The 22,639-nt window shown below is 39.3% G+C and overlaps 1 long non-coding RNA gene and 1 pseudogene across 1 annotated transcript in view; one reads left to right on the top strand and one right to left on the bottom strand.

Annotated features, from left to right (window-relative positions):
• LOC136792154 (uncharacterized) overlaps positions 1-22,639 on the top strand; it is a 41,638-nt gene that overhangs the window by 15,386 nt on the left and 3,613 nt on the right. The window contains exon 2 of the long non-coding RNA XR_010835538.1: positions 17,045-17,208. This is a non-coding gene — a long non-coding RNA (uncharacterized lncRNA). The remainder of the gene's footprint in view (positions 1-17,044; positions 17,209-22,639) is intronic.
• LOC131765394 (small ribosomal subunit protein eS12-like) lies at positions 17,289-17,687 on the bottom strand (annotated as a pseudogene).

Raw genomic sequence — 22,639 nt, 5'->3', positions numbered from 1 at the left:
GATAAGAGGAGCATAATGTTGTTTTTTACTCTGCAAGTAGTTCATGATTGAATGAAGAGAGAGATGAATGAGGGAATATAGATAGATGGTAAGAAGCCACTACAGAAATGCGAACAATAGAAGAGAGACAGAACTTTAGAGTGATATAGAAAAATACACTGGCAAGTGAAAGAATACTCTGTGTGACTGTTTTGTGGGAATGGATGACCCTCTTTCTTAGGTATAAACCAGGGTAGGATTCTTTACCCAAGATACAGAGATCTTTAGGCTATTGTGGATGGGCTTTGGGGGAGCTTGCTGATCAAAAACTCTGAAATTTTTAAAAATTTGTATACATGTGTATGTAACTTTTCTGGGAGTAGGATCCACAGCTTTTATCTGATTTGATTTTCAAAGGAGTCATAAAAAGATTTAAAACCACTTGACTAGGGTTTGGGGCCATGGTAGGAAAGAGGTCAAGCAGGATTGAGTGTGATTTGGCAAGTAGGAGATCATTGGTAATCTTTAAAAAAAAGGTTTCTAAAGAGTGAAGAAGGCAAAAGCCAGATTCCCTGGAATTAAGGAGTGAGTGAGTGATGAGGAAGTGGAGGTAGCATACATAGCTTTTCCTTCCAGAAATGTATCAGCGAATGAGAAGGGAGATCTATGATAATTTGAGGAACAGGAGGATCAGGGGAAGATGTTTTTGAAGGGGATAGGAGATACTTGAGCGTATCTACAGAGGAAGAGGTGAAAAGGGAATAAATATTAGAGGAAGTAGGTGGAGAAGTGTCTTGGTAGTCTGGGTTTATGCTGTGGCAGCAGTCCCAAAAGAATAGTTACTCAAAACATAAAAGTTTATTTCTTGCTAATGCAAACTCTACTGTAGGTTGCTGTCCTCTATGCTGAGACCCACTGATCCAGGTTGCTTCAGTCTTTGGGCTGCATGCCCATGACCAGAGGAGAAGAGAAAGGCAAGAGAGTGATACAGAGGGATCTCGCTGCCACTACTGTGAAGTGACACCTGTTACTTCTACTCATGTTTCGCTAGCCAGAACTAGTCGCATTGTCACACGTAATGCCAGGGGCGGGTGGGGGGGGGTGGCAGGAACATAGAAGAAATATGAAAAGGGATTTGGTGAGCATATAATTATCTTTGCTACATGAAGGGATCAAGAAAAAAGCAAAAGGAATTCTGGGAAGTTGGAAATGGCATAGTTTGTGAATATCCCCATATCGTCCTACAAAAACAGGCCAAGTTGGGTAGCAAAACCTAAACCCCACAAACATCAATAACAAGTTTATGTAGCAAGCTGTAAGCTCCCGCGTACACACATCATGATAGCAACAAGATTCACAAGAGGGAGGAAGCAGAAGGAGCCAAAACAAAACAAAACAAAACATCAAATTACCAAACGATGCCCTGAAAGAAGGAGTCCCACTTGGTGTATAAAGCTTAGAGAGTTCATTTGAGGGTAGAAGTCAAAATTGGTGAGAAGCTTTGTGGACTCCATTTTAAGGTGACAAAGGGAACCATGAGAGGATCAGATGGTGCTAGAATGGTCTAGGCCTTATGGGATGGTACAAGAATGGTCTAGGCTATTACACACTCTCAAAACCAAACTGAGTTTCCTTCCAGGACCAAGACTTGCATGAGAGAGAAGCTTCTAGGACAGGACTTAAAACAGGCCACATTTTATAACTACCACAAATAGTGTTAATTATAGAAACTCCAAATCTGAAAATCCATCCCTTCGTCTATTTCCATACCAATTATATTCAGTAATATTATCCAGTCTTACATATAAGAGGGCTTGCAATGAGATACATGGTACCATTAAGATACTTCAATAATAAAATGCAGTCATCACAGCAACCCTCCAAATTTGATCATAAATTCTCTCCCATTATCCAATGCCCAGGAAAAATTAAAGTCTGAAGATGAAAATTCCTTACACATTAAAGCCCAAAGAAATTAATGACTGAAGTCAAATTCTCTTGCCTTTGAGATTTAAACTTCAAAGAAATTAATGTCCAGAATTCATTCTTTTTTACTTCATATTTTACTCAATCTTAATTAGAAGAGTACTTAAGGCCTAAATAGGTTTAGAATTTTTTGTAAGCAGTTGTAGCTTGTACAGAAATTGTATTAGTTTAACATTGTCTCCCACTGAGTTTCCAGAGAGTCAAAAAAGTCAGTGAGACACAAAATTATTACAGCACAGGCCCAACACCCATCAAATTTAGAAAGAGCTATTCCTCAGTCTCTGGTGTAGTTATTCCAGGCAAATTTGTGTTCCCAAAGCCCATTAATCAGTGTTGTCAAATACCAGGTCAGAGAGGTCAAGGATGAGAGGAAGAGAAATTCTGACTTTTAGCTTCACCAAGATGGTTGATCTGATATAAGGTTCTGGAATCCATGTCCTGTGAACATAAACTGAATTTGGAGATGTTAAATTTGGCACTTGGAATTTTCCATTTCTAGGGGGATAATTTGCTAACCATATTAACTCTTCTTTCAGAGAGTAATATTTGAGATAGATATCGTTGTCTTTTGTGAAGTTTAGAAATTTGTATAGCTTGAAGACTGTATTAGTCATGATAGGCTGGATTATACTGCAATGACAAAGAAGCTCAAAATTTTAATGGCTTGAAACAACACAGTTTATTTTTCACTCATACTATGTGTCCATCATGAATTGGCAGGGAGTTCTGTTCACATTGCATTCACTTAAGGAACTAGGATGACACAATCGCCACAAGTTTTTCCATGATCTCCACAACAGGGACAAGGAAATGTGACAAATCATTGTTCCCTGGCTCTTAAAAATTCCTGCCCAGAAGTAGCACACATCTCTCTGACTCAGTCTTCCATTCACATACCATTGGCCAAAGCATATTGGAACATGGAAGGATAATCTTGCCTTTGAACTCCAAGTTCTTGCCCCTTCATTGCCACATTGAGAGTGAACTCTGTTTACTAATACTGCTTGTGTAATACCTTGTGAGCCGAAAAGTTAAGTCCTTGGCCATCAGTTGCTGTGACTGCTTCCAACTATAGAATAGTTTAAACCAATGTTTCCCAAACATGTCTGACCAAAATAATCATCTGGGTGCTTATAATTATTTAATAACTGGATATAATTATTAAAAATACTGATTCCTATGTCCTATTCCTGCAGCAATGATTCAGTAGATTTGGAATGAAGCCTAAGAATTTTAAAAAATACCCTCTGTTAGTCAAGGAAACCTTCTTCCTAGCATAGGTGCTTTTAATAGATTTTATTTTGGGGGTAGTTTTAAGTTCACAGAAAAATTGAGTGGAAAGTACAGAGAGTTACCATATATATACCCCCTAACCCCCCCACACACACAACTTGCCCCACTATCAACATCCTACACCAGAGTGATACATTCATTATAATGCATGAACTCACACTGACACATCATTCCCACCCAAAGTCTGTAGTTTACCTTAGGGTTCACTTTTGAGTGTTGTACATTGTATAGGTTTATCCACCATTACAGTATCATACAGAATTGTTTCACTCCTCTAAAAATCCTCCATGCTCTGCCTATTCATTCCTTTCTTCTCCCAAACTCCCAGAAACCATTGCTCTTTTGTTGTCTCTATAGTTTTGCCTCTTCCAGAATGTCATAGTTGGAATCATACAATATGTACCCTTTTTAGATGGGCTTCTTTCACTTAGTATTATGCATTTAAGATACCTATATGTCTTTTCATGGCTTAATAACTCATTTATTTTTAGTGCTGAATAATATTCCATTGACCACCCGTAGTTTGTTTATCCATTCACCTACTGAAGGATATCCTGCTTGCTTTCAAGTTTTGGTAATTCTGAATAAAGCTGCTCTAAACATCTGTGTACAGGTTTTTGTGTGAACATAAAGCTTTCAACTCCTTTGGGTAAATACTAATACCAAGTATGACTGCTGGATCATATGATAAGAGTATGCTTAGTTTTGTAAGAAACTACCAAATAGTCTTCCAAAATGGAGAGATCATCTTGCATTCCGAACAGCAATGAAAGAGATTTCTGTTACTCCACATCCTTGTCAGCATTTTGTGTTGTCAGTGTCCTAGATTTTGGCCTTTCTAATAGGTGTGTAGTGGATGTCATTGTTGTTTTAACTTACAGTTCCCTAATGATGTATTATGTTGAACAGTTTTTCATAAGCTTTTTTGCCATCTGTATATTTTCTTTGCAAGGTGTCCTTTCAGGTCCTTTACCCATTTTTTTTTTTTTTGGCTGCATCGTGTGGCTTGCGGGATCTTAGTTCCCCAACCAGGGATTGAATCTGCACCCTCAGCAGTAAAAGCACAGAGTCCTAACCACTGGACTGCCAGGGAATTCCCTCTTTTTTTTTTTGGCTATGTTGGGTCTTCGTTGCTATGCGAGGACTTTCTCTAGTTGCGGCAAGCAGGGGCCACTCTTCATCGCGGTGCACGGGCCTCTCAATATCGCAGCCTCTCTTGTTGTGGAACACAGGCTCCAGACGCGCAGGCTCAGTAGTTGTGGCTCACGGGCCCAGTCGCTCCGCAGCATGTGGGATCTTCCCAGATCAGGGCTCGAACCCGCATCCCCTGCATTGGCAGGCAGATTCCTAACCACTGCGCCACCAGGGAAGCCCAGGGAATTCCCTTTTTTACCCATTTTTAATCAGGTTGTTTACTTTCTTATTTTTGAGTTTTTAGAGTTCTTTGTATATTTTGGATAATGATCTTTTATCAGAGGTGTCTTTTGCAAGTATTTTCTCCCAGTCTGGGGCTTGCCTTCTCATTCTCTTACAGTGTCTTTCATAGAGCAGAAGTTTTTAATTTTAATGAGGTACAGCTTATCAATTATTTCTTTCATGGATCATGCCTTGATACTGTATCTAAGAAGTCATCACCATATCCAAGGTCACCTAGGTTTTCCCCTAGGTTATCTTCTCGGAGTTTTATAATTTTACATTTTACATTTAAGTTTATAATCCATTTTGAGTTATTTTTTGTGAGAGGTATAAAATCTATGTCTAGATTCACTGTTTTAGATGTGGCTATTAAGTTGTTCCAGCACCATTTGTTGAAAAGGCTATCTCTTCTCTATTGTATTGTCTTTGCCCTTTTGTCAAAGATCAATTGACTTTATTTATGTGGTCTATTTCTGTTTTCTCTATTCTGTTTCATTGATCTGTTTTTAAAATTCTTTTGCCAGTACCACACTGTCTTTTTTTCCTTCTAGTTTTGTTGAGATATAATTGACATATAACCTGGGACTTCCCTGGTGGTCCAGTGGTTAAGACTGCGCTTCCAAAGCAGGGGGTGCAGGTTCGATCCCTGGTCAGGGAACTAAGATCCCACATGCTGTGCAGGGCAGCCCCCCCCCCCAATTTTTTTAATTGACATATAACCACACTGTCTTGATTATTCTAGCTTTATAGTAAGTCTTGAAATCAGGTAGTATCAGTCCTCTGACTTTGTTCTTCTCCTTCAATATTGAATTGGCTATTCTGGGTCTTTTGCCTCCATATGAGCTCCAGAATCAGCTTGTCAATGTCTACAAAATAACTTGCTGGGGTTTTGATTAGGATTGTGTTGAATATATCAATCAAGTAGGGAAGAACTAACATCTTGACAATATTGAGTCTTCCTACCTATGATCATGGTATATCTCATTTATTTCTTTATTTCATCAATATTCTGTAGTTTTACTTACACAGGTATTGTACATATTCTGTTAGGTTTATATATAAGTATTTTTTATCTTTTGGATGCTAATGTAAATAATATTGTGTTTTTCATTTCAAATTTCACTTTTTCTTTGCTGGTAAATAGGAAAGCAATTGACTTTTATATATTAACCTTGGATCCTACAACCTTGCTATAACTGATTATCAGTTCCAGGACCTATTTTATTGACTCTTTTGGATTTTCTGCATAGATAATCATGTCATTTGTGAACCAAGAATATTTTATTTCTTCCTTCTCAATCTGTATACTTTATATTTCCTTTTCTTGTTTTATTACATTAACTAGGACTTCCAGTATGATGTTGAAAAGGAGTAGTAAGAAGGCACATCCTTGACTTGCTCCTGATCTTAGTGGGAAAGCTTCTAGTTTCTCACTTTTATTTTATTTTAAAAAATTATTTATTTTTATTTTATTGTTTATTCTTTGGCTGCATTGGGTCTTAGTTACAGCATGTGGGATCTTTAGCTGTGGTGTGCGGGCTTTGTTGCCCTGTGGCACGTGGGATCTTAGTTCCCTGACCAGGGATTGAACCCACGTCCCTGCATTGGAAAGTGGATTTTTAACCATTGGACCACCAGGGAAGTCCCTAGTCTCTCACTTTTAAGTATGATGTTACCTGTAGGTTTTTTGTAGATGTTCTTTATCAAGTTGAGGAAGTTCATCTCTATTCCTAGTTTGCTGAGAGTAGCTTAGGTTTTTGTCTTATTCAGCTGAATAATCAACAATAGTAGACTCCAGAATTGCTGTTCAAGTTTCTAAAACCTGTACCCCTAGGACTCTAGACTCTATGGAAGGTCAATACCTTTGCCAGGTGCTCTGTGAGACACTCTGGTTCTTCTTTTTTTGAATTTCATAAACTTCTCAGGTGTGTTCCCACAAGGCACAGAAATTCATGCATGCCCATCTATAACTACCAAGTTGCCAGTAATTCTTACTGTATTTTCTACTCCTGAGTCTGTGGACAAGCCAAGTTCATAAAGTTTAGTCCCTTTAATTTTTTCCTTTGCCCTGAATGCCACTAACAACTGAAAGTTAGAACTTTTTTGTTCTCTGAAGGGCATCCAGAACTTGGCTTATATCAATAGTTTAAAAAACAACAAAGGCCTAAAAGGATCTAATCCTGCCACCATCTAACATTTGCAAGTTCACAGTGTTTACCTGTGTGGCCTCACCTTTCAGAGGGTGCAGAGACCACTTACAGGTCATGTGCCCAAGACAAGGGTCTTGAGGTTCTGAAACCGTGGAGCTCAGATTGGGACTTGAACCCACACGCTGGCACTCAAACCCAGCCAAAACCCAGATTGGGACTTGAACCCATGGTCTTTTAACTGAGATCACACACTTGGTCTCAGGATTTAATGAAGCTCAGGTTCTTGATGTCTCATCACAGAAAGGATTCAGTGGAGACAAAGTGGATTTATTTAGAGAGAAACACACTCCACAGACACAGCATGGACCATCTCAGAAGGCAAGAGTGGCACCAGGGTATAGGGTTGTCAGTTTTTATAGGGGTGGATAATTTCATAGGCTAATGAGTGGGAAGAATATTATAGCTATTTGGGGGAAGGGATGGGGATTTCCAGGAATTGGGCCACTGCCCACTTTTTGACCTTTATGGTCGGCCTTGGAACTGTCATGGCACCTGTGGGTGTGTCATTTAGCTTGCTGATGTGTTACAATGAGCATATACTGAGGCTCAAAGTCTAGTGGAAGTCAACTCTTGGACCTTGGTTCTAATCAGTTTATGTCGTGTCCTCGGGCTATGTCATTCTTTTAAAGGTTGTGTCCTGCCTGAGCCTTTGCTCAGGCCTGCCTTTAAAAAAATACCCACTCGGTTGGACTTCCCTGGCGGCGCAGTGTTGAGAATCTGCCTGCCAATGCAGGGGACATGGGTTCGAGCCCTGGTCTGGGAAGATCCCACATGCTTCGGAGCAACTAAGCCCTTGCACCACAACTACTGACCCTGCGCTCTAGAGCCTGTGAGCCACAACTACTGAACCTGCATACCACAACTATTGAAGCCTGCATGCCTAGAGCCCATGCTCTTCAACAAGAGAAGCCCCTACTCGCCACAACTAGAGAAAGTCCACACGCAAGCAAGGAAGACCCAACGCAGTCAAAAATAAATAAATTTATAAAAAATAAAATAAAATAATAAAAATACCCACTTGGGGACACACGGTTTTCAAGGGCAGGAGCCCTCTGTCTCCCCCTTTGCCTGGCAAAGAAATAAAGCTATTCTTTTCTACTTCACCCCCCAATAAAATAAAATAAGTAAAAATTTTAAAATACAAAAATACCCACTCACCTATGGACCACGCCTCCATAAACTACAGTCCCTTCCTATGGTTAGAGTACTACATGCTCTGAGACCTACAGCCTCTTTCCCAGACTGCAGCTGTTAAAATCTCATACAACCACCAAGGTCAAAACATTCTGCCCACACACTAAAGTCCACTCATACCACTAACTTTATATAGTTCTTCTATACTCCCAGTTTGGGTCTTGATTTTTCAGTATTCCTCAACATTTGTCTGATTGGAGGTCTTCAAACTTTAGGGTTATACTCCCTTTTAAACTGCAGATTTGCCCAAGCCCTACAAGCGTAGAGCTGATCTCCTGAGCGTCTTGTATCCAGGGAGAGAGCAATTGGTTCAGGCCATGTGGGCTGGCTGGCTACCTAGTGATCTAAAGGCTGGTTAGAGAATGCTGGTTTATTTTGCACAAATTTACCAATCAGCTAAGTCATTGCACTTTTCCCTAAGATAGAGTGAGTTCAGAGGCAGAGAATCCAAGAGTTAGATTCTCTGGGTTCTCTCTGCATGGGAAAAAGCAAAAGTATAGGAGAAGCATTTTCTGCTGAAAGGGTGGCCTCTTTCTTCTCAGTGAATTAGGAGACAACCTCATGACATAAAAATATTTCAGGCCGGGGAAGATATGGGGACTTGAGGAAAGTAGAGGTGGTTTAGAATAACTATTGTGAGGAGTGGAATAAGGACTCAGAAGAGATTAATTATTTTAAAAATTCCTGAGTATCCCTGATGGTTCAACAAGATCCCAGAAGTAATCAAAGTTTGAATCGAGGAACTGAGATGAAAAAAGGTGAATAATGGAAGAGAGATAGCCAGAATGACTATGGTGATCAGGCTTTAACAGAGGACAGTAAAGCCAAATGAAATACTGATACTACTGGCTAATGTTCATCACATATTTAATATGTGCCAGGTTTATGTGGATTATCTCGTTTAACCTTCACAGGAATCCTGTGAGAAATTTAGGGCATAGAGGGATTAAGTAACTCATCCCTTATCACTCAAGTAGTGAACGGCAGAGTCAGGATTTAAACGTAGGCAGTTTGACTCTAAAATCTGTAGCCTTGAATATACATAAAAATAATAAACAAAGTAATTAATTAAATCTATAGACATAACCACAACTACTGGTTGAGGGTTGATGGAATATATGTTACTCTGATTATAAATACCAGGTTCAGTAGAATGGGAGAAGTAACAAGACAAAAGGTGATGGCTGGGGATGGGCATTACAGTTTAAGATCTTGGAGGCTGAGCAGATTCCATATCCAAGGAAGGTAGGGGGAAAGAAGTCAATAAGGCTGAGAAAATGTGAGGTCAGGCTGTGAAAAAGTCATGGACAGAAATGTTGACGTTGTCAAGGATGATATCATTGGAGAGAAAGAGGGAAGTTCCTAAAGCTATCGAGGAACCTAAGGCATAGCCCCAAGGCTGGTAGACAAATTTGATAGGGAAGAGGATATGTAAACATTTCAAAGGAAAGTATGTAATCTATTGTTCATTCTCTCTCTGTCTCTCTCTTTCTCCCTCTCAAATTGGGGAGGAAACCCCCTTTATTTTACTTTGGAGAAAAGCGAGGAACAAACAAAGGCTACAAGATGTGTTGCATTGCTAATAACTATGGCTAGTTGATGACAAAGTCAAATATAAGATCTCGATAAATAGTTAAATCTTTGTTGTTTGGCTTGTCTCTTTTTAACATTGAGAATCAAACTATTAAATACGTAAGTAGTCATTTATTATGAGAATATACATAGTATAACATTTTATTCCCAGAATAGAAATAACACTTTTATTCCCACAAGCTGCTTTTCTGTTTTTCATTAAAATTTTTGGATGTATCTGACACAAGTGCCATTTAAATGTAATTTTTATTTCCTTGGATTTTTTTGTTTTTTGGCCAAGCTGCGTGACGTGTGGGATCTTAGTTCCCCCACCAGGGACCAAACCGGTGCCCCCTGCAGTGGGAGCGCAGAGTCTTACCCACTGGACCACCAGGGAAGTCCCTGCTTAGATATTTTTGAATAAAACATTCTTGTGCTGTTCCCTGGCAGAAATAATATTCATTGGCACTTTTGGATGACATTTCAAAAATGTCTCCTTCTTCTCCATTCGCAGATTTGTATAATCTTATCCTTCATGAATACATACCATTTTTTGTAGTTTCCCTCTGGAATGCTCTTTCTCTCTCATAGTAATAATAATAATAATAATGGGAAGACCTCTGCTATGAAGTTCTTAATCTCTTTTAAAGTCACAAACATTTAATGCTGTAGTTTGCTTTTCTGTGTCCCTCTATTTCTGCTGATTCTCCTTTTCTCATTGGAAATGTTCTGTGTCATTTAACAATGAGCTAGCTTATGAGCTTTTATACTTTTGGTACTAGATCTTTATTGGAAACATCAGATGATAATCTGACACATTGTGACATCTAGCTGTATTTTCAGCTCTTTTCTATGTGTATCTGCTTTGATGTGTTTTTTTTTTTTTTTTAATCTAATCTCTAAATTCTGGGGCATTTTCTCTTTGAGTAAGATACTGTGTCAAATTTGTAAACACTTTCAGAGAATTTGATCTGAGTTTTAAATGCTTTCAAGGCTCTTCCGGTTTTCAGAATATCTACTCCTGAAAGTTTTTGTACTTGAAAAGTACCTAAAAGGCTTTACTGATTTAAAATACTCCTGAAATAAATAGTGCAATTCCCCTTAATAGATTAGTTTGTTGAATTTAAATTTGTTTTGCATTTGCCTTTCTGTTTTTCCTATGCCAAATTAAAGAATAACACTGTACCTCTTACTATAGTATTCAGAGAGTTATCAGAATCTGGTTACTCCTCCTATTCTCACGTTACCCTAAAACTGGGTTGGTCTCTTGGTGGGGTTGAGCCAAAGGACGTAACCCAGCCAAAGATCAGGAGAAGGAAGGATTTATTACTTGCAGCAAGTAAAGAGAACACGAGGAATCTTTCCTAAAGCAGTATCTCCCCACACTGCAAAATTGGGGAAGTTTTAAGCTAAGGGTACATGCATATTTATGAAGGGGCTTGGGAAGTCCGACAGAGTCCAAGCTTTAGTTGATTGAAGTCTGGAGAGTCAGAAAAGATCAACCTCATCATCCCTAGGTTCCAATGGATCTGGTTGTTGAGTGCTTCAAGCTAATCTTTACCATTGAAATAAACTGGGAGTCTTTACAACTTGATATTTTATCTTTGCTGTTGTTAGTTCTCTTGCCTGATAACAGTCATTTGTTTCTGCATTCTTTTGTTCCCTTAGGATCATTAATTACTGAGACCTGTTCAAGGTCAAGCATTGTGGCCAGGCTTAGATCACAAATTAGCTTAGGTCAAAAATGGTTTCTGCTATGTCAAGAAAGCCATGCCCGGTTCTCTTTCTCCAGGGACCCCCTACCCTATCTGCTTACACTCGTTTCCTCTGCTGCCACCCTGACCCACAGTCCTTGTGTTGCAGGAATGGGGACCCCTTCCAGGGCCCAAGAGTGGGCTCTTGTCTAACACTCGGAAATGAATTGTCCGAGGAGACACACGTGCTGACAAAGCAAGAGACTTTATTGGCAAGGGGTGCCCCCGTGGAGAGCAGCAGGGCAATGGAACCCAGGAGAACTGCTCTGCCACGTGGCTTGCATTCTCAGGTTTTATGGTAAATGGGTTGGTTTCCGGGTTGTCTCTGGCCAATCACTCTGACTCAGGGTCTTCCCTGGTGGTGCAAGCATCACTCAGCCAAGATGGATTCCAGAGAGAAGGATTCTGGGAGGTTAATTGGACACGTGGACTGGCGTCTCCTCTCTCCTTTTGACCTTTCCTGAATTCTTCCGGTTTGTGATAGCTTGTTAGTTCCTCATTCCTTACCAAGACCTCCTATTTAAGATTAACTCATGAAAGTGGTTACTATGGTGCCTGGCCAGGGCAGGCAGTTTCAGTCATGGTTCCTCTAAAAATTGCGTCCATCATCTCTGGCCTGGACTGTTTCAAGAGCCTCCCAGCGAGTAGACTGCCCCGGCACTCCATCCCCTATCATCTTTCTTAACCAGCAGCCAGAATGATCCCGTGGAAATATGTCAGATCATGTCACACCTTGGGCCTTGAATGGCTTCCCATCTCATTCGGAATACAAGCCAAAGTCCACACAGTAGCCTGCAAGGCCTGAAGTGATCTGGTCCTTCTTCCCTATCGGAGCTCACCTCTCTCTTTCTCCCTCTGCTCCAGCTACATTAACTCCTTACTGTCCCTTGACTATGCCAAGTTGCTCCTACCTCAAGACTTGTGCTGTCTTTGGAAAGCTCTCCCCAAATATGTCTGCATGGCATGGGCCCTCAACTCCTTCACATCTTTGCTCAAAATGTCACCTTTAGGAGGCCTTCTCTGACTCCCTATTTTATTTCTTTAAAAAAAAAATTTTTTTTTTTTGGCCACACTGCGCAGCTTGCAGGATCTTAGAACCCATGCCCTCTGCAGTGGAAGCACGGAGTCCTAATCACTGGACCACCAGGGAATTCCCTGACCCCTTATTTTAAATCCCCCCACACACACCAAGCACTCTCTGTTCCTTTCCCCTGTAATTGTTTTGTTAATATAACATTTACCATCATCTGATATATTTTAATGGTTATATTATTTATTACCTGCACTGCCACATGCTCAAATATAAGTTTCATGAGGAGTTTGAGTTCATTGATTGAACAGTGCCAGACACAGGGAAGGCTCTACAAGAAAAAAAAAAAAAAGAATGAATTAATTTAGCAGTTAGCATGAGAAATGAGAATTGTTTACTAAACAGAGCAACACCTGGGACACTGGATAAGAATCTGTGATTGTGCTTACAGTGGAACCTTTAAGAAGCTTAGCTGAATCTAGGCAGGTGGGACACACTGGGGAACGCAAACCTTTGGTTTGTGTGGCTGGCTTCCCTCTTCAGCTTTTGGACTCCTTTGTTGAAGATACGGGTGGGGCTGGTGTCATGTTCATCTTTACTTAGTTTAGCTTGGGTAAATTGAGGCTGCAGGTATTGCATTTTACATGATTATATCAAAGTATGTGATACTATTCAGCTAGCTTCTGCATTATCCAGTCTGTCATAAACTTTCAGTAAGAAATCTTGTGTGGCTTTAATGGAAGTGAGAATATTTATATCTCTCCCTCACCTCCTGTCATTCTTTCTTTCTTTCTTTTTTTTTTTTTTTTGCGGTACGCGGGCCTCTCACTGTTGTGGCCTCCCCCGTTGCGGAGCACAGGCTCCGGACGCGCAGGCTCAGCGGCAATGGCTCACGGGCCCAGCCTTTCCACGGCATGTGGGATGTGGGATCTTCCCTGACCGGGGCACGAACCCGTGTGCCCTGCATCGGCAGGCGGACTCTCAACCACTGCGCCACCAGGGAAGCCCCTTGTCATTCTTTCTTGGTTCATATATCCCTTTCCTAAAGATCTAATTCATTGGAGCATCTAGAGAGCTTTTTGTTGGGTTTTATACTCCAAATGAAGCACAGTTTTATCTCAAGAAAAAAATAGAAGTGAAAAATGAACAAATCTTTAACTCCAAGTTCTGTTTTTAGGCTGCTAGACTGTTCTCCAGTTAATCAGTGCCTGGAATCTGCAACCATCATTTGGATGACATAATTTTGCAAATGTAGTTGTTTCAAAGAACATGTTGTACTTAGTAGGGTGCAGGCAGGACCCTTCCCCACAATTCTCCATTTAAACCAGCTCTGCTTGCACTGCTGGTGGGAATGTAAATTGATACAGCCACTATGGAGAACAGTATGGAGGTTCCTTAAAAAACTGTAAATAGAACTACCATACGACCCAGCAATCCCACTACTGGGCATATACCCTGAGAAAACCGTAATTCAAAAAGAGTCATGTACCAAAATGTTCATTGCAGCTCTATTTACGATAGCCAGGACATGGAAGCAACCTAAGTGTCCATCAACAGATGAATGGATAAAGAAGATGTGGAACATATATACAATGGAATATTACTCAGCCATAAAAAAAATGAAACTGAGTTATTTGTAGTGAGGTGGATGGATCTGGAGTCTGTCATACAGAGTGAAGTAAGTCAGAAGGAGAAAAATACCATATGCTAACACATATATATGGAATCTAAGAAAAAAAAGGTCATGAAGAGACTAGGGGTAGAATGGGAATAAAACACAGACCTACTAGAGCATGGACTTGAGGATATGGGGAGGGGGAAGGGTAAGCTGTGACGAAGTGAGAGAGGGCCATGGACATATATACACTACCAAACATAGGGTGGATAGCTAGTGGGAAGCAGCCTCATGGCACAGATCAGCTAGGTGGTTTGTGACCACCTAGAGGGGTGGGAGGGAGGGAGACGCAAGAGGGAAGAGATATGGGAACATATGTATATGTATAACTGATTCACTTTGTTGTAAAGCAGAAACTAACACACCATTGTAAAGCAATTATACTCCAATAAAGACGTTAAAATAAATAAATAAATAAATAAACCAGCTCTGAAGATTCACCCTTCTTCATACCTTGGGTCCCATACCTTTTTTGTAATTCTTGGATAGTAAAAAGTCTAGTCCATATTAGAGATTCACATTTGGATAGCATTACTCTTAAAAGGGGTGGGGATCTTTTTAATATAGGGCAGTTTCCTCCTGCAGGATCCCACTTTGTTCAAGTCCCACTCCCCCCTCCACATCAGTATGAATGTAGTTTACTCCTGGGACTGCATCTCTCTCTCCTCTGTCCTTCCCTCCCTTCCTCTGCTCTGCCATCTCTAGATGATACAGCCACAGTCTTTCACTTTTAGACTTTCCAAAGTGCAACTGCAATTCCCACGTACCCCCAAATTCTAGGAGACACAAGTCAAGTTCTCCAAATGAGTCTCTGGAAAACTCCCTCATTTGAGGGGTAGGAACTCCCCTCTCCAGTGTCTTGTAGGGGGGCTTGGGGGAGGAAGGCACAGATGCTGGGAACAGAAAAACATTCTGCTTATTCAGCCTCAGTGAATTTTTCACCACCTGCTTATTCAGCCTCAGTGAATTTTTCACCAACTCATGTAGTCTGGAGGTGGGTCATAACTTAAGGCTGATAAAACTGGTTTTTCAATGTTTTTAACATGTTCAGAAAAACATGGAAAATATTTGACATCTTGTGCTAACAATAGAGGCCTCAGCTGAACCCGAGATTCTCTCCCACCAGTCATTTTAGATCTGTTGATCAATTTGCCTGCCATCCCCAACTCTCCCTCTTCATTTCACTCACAGTCCCTGAAATATTATATGAAAGACTATCTCTCTGTCCAGGTAACAGATGACTGAACTAGAGATGGACTCCTGACCCTGGGACCAATCCAAAGACTGGCCAATCTGGTTCTCTCCTGAGAATATATACTGAGATTTAAGAGCCTGCAGTAAGATGGTGTTGGATGCTTGAACTTAAAGTTATTTAGAGTCAGGACTGAGAGTCCTAATGGGCAAACTGCTGAGTAAGCAGGAGAAGGAAGCAGAAGGAGACAGGGAAGCATATAGCTAGAGACATGGAGAGAACAGTGTCTATGCCCTTTCCATTTCCTGGAGACATTCTACCATACTGTCTGCATTTGTTTCTATGAATTTCTCCTATGTTCTTTTTTTATAGTCTCCCTTTTTATGTCAGCTGGTTGAGTGAGAAATGACTGCTCCTTGCAAACAAATTGAACAGACTAGAATAATAAACTTGTAAAAAATTATTTTTTTCTTTATGGCATGCCTTCTCTCCCTATTTCAATATTATGCCTCAATGGATATCTTGAATTTAAAACCATATCATGATCCCCCACTACTCAAAGTACTGTCTGAGGACCAGCAGTCTAGACATCACTAGGAGTGTGTTAGAAATGCAGGATCTCAGCCTTCCCAGACCTACTGAATCAGAGGATCCCAGGTGATTTCATATTCATTTGATAGCTTGAGAAGCCCAACTGTAATTTACTCTACACATTTAGTGAAATCAGTCTTCCTAAAATACTGCTTTCATCATGTCCCTAGAATTTTAAATGGTTCCCCATTGCTCTCAGAGAAGTCAAGTGCCCCAGCCTGACACTTAAGGCCACAGTAAAAGGGACCTAATCTACCTCTCCAATCTTTCTTATATGGATGTCCCACTCCAGCTAAATCAGTCTATTCAGTTATTCTCCAAATGTGCCAAGTGTATTCAGGGTCTTTGCTCATGGCATTTGCCTGCCTGGAATTTTCATTCCCATCTCCCTACACGTCCCTCCTTCAAAGACCAGTTCAGTTTCTACATCTCATCTCAGCTCACACTGTTGTTTCATTCTCTGAGTATCTGTAAATCTACAGTGGCTACATGTGGGGGTTTTTTGTTTTTGTTTTTTTAATTTATAGCCTCTCCTCATCAGTGCTTATCACAGTGCAGTGCATATAGCAGTGTTTTGATTCATTGGTTACATCTTTATTATTTAAAATGGTTTTTAATTGGGAAGAGACTTGTTACTTTATACAGCTCTAATTTTTCTAACTTCTTTGACCAAGCAGGGGTTAAGTCCAAACAGAAAGAAACTGAAAGCAGTGTGCTCATGTGCTTCAGTATTTGTAGGTGAATTTTCATCACACTCTGAGAGTGCACTTATTTCTGTGACATTTTATTCCCCATCATTATACAAAGATGTGTTCTATTGATGTATAAGCAAATGTTCTATAAGTGAAGGTTCTAATGGATCTCTTTTTAACATATATTTATGATATTACTGCAACTGATATACATACACATAGTTTAGGAGTCAGTTGCTCTGTAATTCTTCTTGTGAAAAATAGTATCCGTCTCCATCCTCATCCTGCAATATCAGTCCTTGAGCTTTAGCTGAGTGAGGACTACATGAGTAGATGCCTCATGTGCTACTATGTTAAGTCTACATATGGGTTAGGCAGTTGGTCATGAGCCGGAGGAATAGCAGATATGCGCGATTATAGGATTCCATTTGTAAGCCATTTTCACTCTCCCCTCCTTTAGATCTAAACTAGTAGAACATGGGAAAGCTGAGGAGACTTGAGATGGACCTGTACTGGGATCCAACAACCGAGAGTATGGTTCTCAAACCTGTATGTGCATCAATACCACTTGGAGAGTTGTTACTGGGCCCTAACCCCAGTGATTCTGATTCAGGAGGTCTTGAGGTAAGATCCCCCAATTTTCCTTTCTTTCTTTCTTCCTTCCTTCCTTCCTTTCTTTCTTTCTTAGCTAAGTTTTCATTTGTTCATTTCTTGCATTTGGAGTACTCCTCAATGGCATCCTTTGCCTGAGACTCTTTGCCATAGTCCTTAACCAACATACGACTTCAACCAACCACTTTGTTAGGTATTCCCTCTCAGTGAGTTTTACAGAGGCCTACTCATTCCTCTAGTTTCTTGTTGTCATCAACCTCAATTAAGTTGGTTTGGTGTTAAACACAAAGGGCCTCCACCCGCTTGACATACAAAGGCTCATCACAGTTGGATGCAAGCACACAAAGATGGACTTGGCACTTGTCTAAGGCTTTGGCAGCTTTGTGAGTTCCATGTGCTAGGCCATCGTGGATGTAGATGGTCTTCAACACCTCTTGTAAGGCAGTATTAATGTCCATTACGCCTCCAGCAGCAGTGCCTTTCTTGACCATGGTGGTGGGTTATGGGTGCTGCCGATCTTGAGTGCACCCGAGCCTCTGCCTCCACAGTGGTGCCAGCGAAACAGCAAGGGGTTTCCTTTCTAACAGATTCCTAGATGATTCCTAGCTGATACTACTGCATCAGGAATCACTAGGACTGCTTTTGAGACTGCATTTGAGAATGCAGGACTGCAAATGTAAGACTGCATTTGAGAATCACTAGTATAGTGGGGAGAAAAATATCAAAAGGGAAAAAGAGCCAAATTAGTATGATTTGTTAGTCCAGGTCCCTCTTGATATCTATATTTTTGAAGGTGTGAAAATTGTAACATTAATTCAAATAACAGCATTTAATTTTACAAAGAAAAAAGGCATAGTTTGTTTAAATAGAGCTAGTTATGGTTTTTGCTCTTTATATCAAACATTTGCAAACATCAATATCTATCTGAAAAAAGATTTTAGTTTTATTTATTAAAATTTGTGAATGTGAAGGAAATATGTTTTGATTTCATATGACAGTGAAATTAGTAAACAATGATATAAGTAGTCTGCAGATTGCTTTCATCTTGTGTTTTTTTTTGTTTGTTTGCTTTTTGTTTTTTTAAATTTATTTATTCATTTATTTATTTATTTTTGGCTGTGTTGGGTCTTCGTTTCTGTGCGAGGGCTTTCTCTAGTTGTGGCAAGCGGGGGCCACTCTTCACCGCGGTGTGCGGGCCTCTCACTATCGCGGCCTCTCTCGTTGCGGAGCACAGGCTCCAGACGCGCAAGCTCAGTAATCGTGGCTCACGGGCCTAGTTGCTCTGCAGCACATGTGATCTTCCCAAACCAGGGCTCGAACCCGTGTCCCCTGCATTGGCAGGCAGATTCTCAAACACTGCGCCACCAGGGAAGCCCGCATTGTGTTTTATTTTTATTTAAATTTTTTTTTTCTTTTTGGCGGTATGCGGGCCTCTCACTGCTGTGGCCTCTCCTGTTGCGCAGCGCAGGCTCCGGACGCGTAGGCTCAGTGGCCATGGCTCACGGGCCCAGCCGCCCCGCGGCATGTGGGATCTTCCCAGACCGGGGCACGAACCCATGTCCCCTGCATCGGCAGGCGGACTCTCAACCACTGCGCCACCAGGGAAGCCCTTGTGTTTTATTTTTAATGATAATCTTAAAAAACAAAATACAGCTCCTGCTGATTAATGATAAAACTGTACTTGTTTTGTGATGGCTTCCCCTCTGGGAGAGTAAATACCAATGCAATACTTTCCTCAAATACAGTTTAAAAATATTGCTTTTATTTTTTTTTCTTTCCAGTTTTATAGAGATATAATTGACATATAGCACTGTATAAGTTTAAGGTATACAGCAGAATGATTTGATTTACATATAAAACATCATGAAGTTATTATCACAGTTAAGTTTAGTGAACATCCATCATCTCATATAGGTACAAAATTTTAAAAATAGAAAAAAATTTTTTTCTCATGATGAGAACTCTTAGGATTTAGTTTTTAACAATTTTCATATGTAGGAGGCAGCAGTGTTAATTATCATTGTATATTACATCCCTAGTACTTATTTGTCTTATAATTTGAATTTTGTACCTTTTGACTGCCTTCCTTCCTTCATCCAATTCCGCCTTCCCCACCCTCCACCTCTGCTAACCATAAATCTGATCTCCTTTTTTGAGTTTGTTTGTTAATTTTTGAAATATGATTGACCTATAACACTATATTAGTTCCTGTTATGCAACAGAATGATTAGATATTTCTACATTTCAAACTCATCACCACAATGTCTAGTTACAATATGTTACTGTACAAAGATATTACATAGTTATTGACTGCATTCCCCACACTGTACATTTCATACCCATGACTCATTTATTTTGCAACTGGAAGTTTGTACCTGATAATCTCCCTCACATATTTCTTTCCTGACCCTCCCCTTTGGCAAACACCTGTTTGTTCTCTGTATCTGTAACTCTGTTTATGTTTTGTTATGTTTGTTTATTTGTTTTGTTTTTTGAGATTCCACACATAAGTGAAGTCATATGGTATTTGTCTTTCTCTGTCTGACTTATTTCACTTAGCATAATAACCCTCTGGCTCCCTCCATGATGTCAAAAATGGCAAGATTTAATTCTTTTTTGTGGCTGAGTAATATTCCATTGTACACACACACACAAACACACACACATACGCACACACACAGATCTTTATCACTTCACCTATTGATGGGCACCTGTTGACGTTGCTTCCATGTTTTGGCTATTGTAAATAACGCTTCAATGAACATAAGGGTGCATATATCTTTTTAAATTAGTATTTTTGTTTTCCTCAGGTAAATACCCAGGAGTGGTATTGCTGGATTGTATGATAGTTCTATTTTTAATGTTTTGAGGAATGTCCATACTGTTTTCCATAGTGGCTGCACCAATTTACATTCCCACCAACAGTGTACAAGGATTCCCTTTTCTCCACATCCTTGCCAATATTTGTTATTTGTGGTCTTTCTGATGATAGCCTTTCTCACAGGAGTGAGATGATATCTCATTGTGATTTTTAATTTGCATTTATCTGATGATTAACAATGTTGAGTGTCTTTTCATGTGCTTGTTGGCCATTTGCATGTCTTCTTTGGAAAAATGTCTATTCAGATCTTTTGCCCACTTTTAAATAAGGTTGTTTGGGTTTTTTTTACATTGAATTGCATGAACTATTTATATTTATATATTTTGGATATTAACTCCTTATTGGTCATATCATTTGCAAATATTTTCTCCCATTCAGTAGGTTGTCTTTTCATTTTGTTGGTGGTTTCCTTTGCTGTGCCAAACCTTTAAAATTTATTTAGGTCCTATTTGTTTATTTTTGCTTTTGTTTCCTTTGCCTTAGGAAACAGATCTGAAAAAAAATATTGCTATGATTTATGTTAAAGTGTGTTCTGCCTATGTTTTCTTATAGGAATTTTATGGTTTAAGGTCTTATATTTAACTCTTTAATCTATTTTTTTCTTTAATCTATTTTAAATTTATTTTTGTGCATGGTGTGAGAGAGTAGTCCAGTTTGATTCTTTTCCATGTAGCTATCCAGTTTTACCAGCACCATTTGTTGTTGAAGAGGCTGTCTTTTCCCCATTGTATATTCTTGCCTCCTTTGTCATAGATTAATTGACTATAAGTGTGTTGGTTTATTTCTGGGTTCTCTATTCTGTTCCACTGATCTATGTGTCTGTTTTTGTGCCAATACCACACTGTTCTGATGACTGTAGCTTTGTAGTATACTCTGAAGTCAGAGAGTGTAATCCCTCCAGCTCTGTTCTTCCTTCTCAAGATTGTTTTGACTATTTGGGATCTTTTGTGGTTCCATACAAATTTTAGAATTATTTGTTCTAGTTCTGTGAAAAATGCCATTAGTATTTTGATAGGAATTGCATTGAATCTGTAGATTGCCTTGGATAGTATGGTCATTTTAACAATATTAATTCTTACAGTCCATGAGCATAGTATATCTTTCCATCTGTTTGTGTTGTCTTCAGTTTCTTTCATCAGTGTCTTATAGTTTTCTGAGTACATGCCTTTTATGTCCTTTGTTAGATTTATTCCTGTGTATTTTATTCTTTTTGATGTGATGGTAAATAAAAATATTGCTTTTAAACAAGGTTTTAAAATACCTTACTAGTGACTATAAAACAGTAGGTGAAAAAAAAATGTTAAGCCAAAAACCATATATCCCAGTAATTGCTGTCAATTTAGAAGGCAATATAGTTATTTCAGTTATTCTGTCATTATCTAAAACCAAGATCAACAAACTAGGGCCGGTGGGCCAAATGTGTTCCACCAACTGTTTTTGCAAATAAACTTTATTGTAATACAGGTAAGTTCATTCATTTTAGTAGTGTCTTTTGCTGCTTTCACACTATAACAGCAGAGTTGATTTGTTGTGACAGAGACCATATGACCCACAAAGCCTAAAATGTTTACTATCTGAACCTTTACAGAAAATGTTTACCAACTCCTGGCCTACCATGTAGTTTTGGAGCCCTTATTTTGTTTTTTATTTTAGAGACATGGAAAGTTTTTTTGAATAGCATTTATGATGGCAATTTTTGATTTGTTAAGGTAGACTTGATACTTCCAAAATACTATTAGTCATTTGAGTTAAAGAAAGGTAAATAACTTGAGTGATTACATGTTCTGATGCCATTTTGTCCAAAATATAATGAGGATATATTTAAAATAACCACACTGATTTCATTAGCAGGTTTGTAAGTAGGCTCTGAAGAACCAAAGTGGGATTCCTAGAATGTTTGAACAACAGTAGCATTATTGAAATAAACAATAGGTTCCCAAGGGGATTATCCTTTTAAATTAAAAATTAGTTGGCTTATCTTTAGTGCCTATTTTGCTTTCTTTTTAAAAAATCAATCCTGAATAAAGATGTCTACATGATTCCAAAACAACTGGACAAATAAGTTGCGCATTATCTGGAGTACAGAAGAAGTTGTAGGATGGAACTTTTTATTTTACAGCTGGGTTGTACTGGTGTTAAGCATATAACCCTAAATTTAGTTGAACCATCTGAGCAAATTTTAATAAACAGTTCACAGTTTAATAAACAGTTCATGGTTCACAGACTATTCTGCAAAGACAGTCACATTTTAAGTGCTCAGGCTACATAAATACTTTAGCTAGCCTTTGGCCAGTGAGCAAAGTAAAAAATAAAAATTGACCCCTAGAGAAATTCCTATCATCTTACCAATGCTATTACTGAGTTTGCTTTTCCCCACAACTTTTTATTCTGAAAAATATCAAATCTATAGAAAAGTTACAAGAATAACAGGACTCATATACTCTTTTTCTTGATTCACCAATTTTTAATATTTTGTCATTTCACTTCTCTCTCTCCTTTCCTTCCTTCCTTCCTCTCTTCCTTTTTTCTTTTGCTGAATCATTTGAGAATAAGATGCAGACA

The sequence above is a fragment of the Kogia breviceps genome, chromosome 11, assembly GCF_026419965.1.
Source record: "Kogia breviceps isolate mKogBre1 chromosome 11, mKogBre1 haplotype 1, whole genome shotgun sequence".
NCBI classification, from domain to species: Eukaryota; Metazoa; Chordata; class Mammalia; order Artiodactyla; family Physeteridae; genus Kogia; species Kogia breviceps.
The sequence above is the reverse complement of the archived record's forward strand: the minus strand, read 5'-3'. Positions and strand labels throughout refer to the sequence as shown.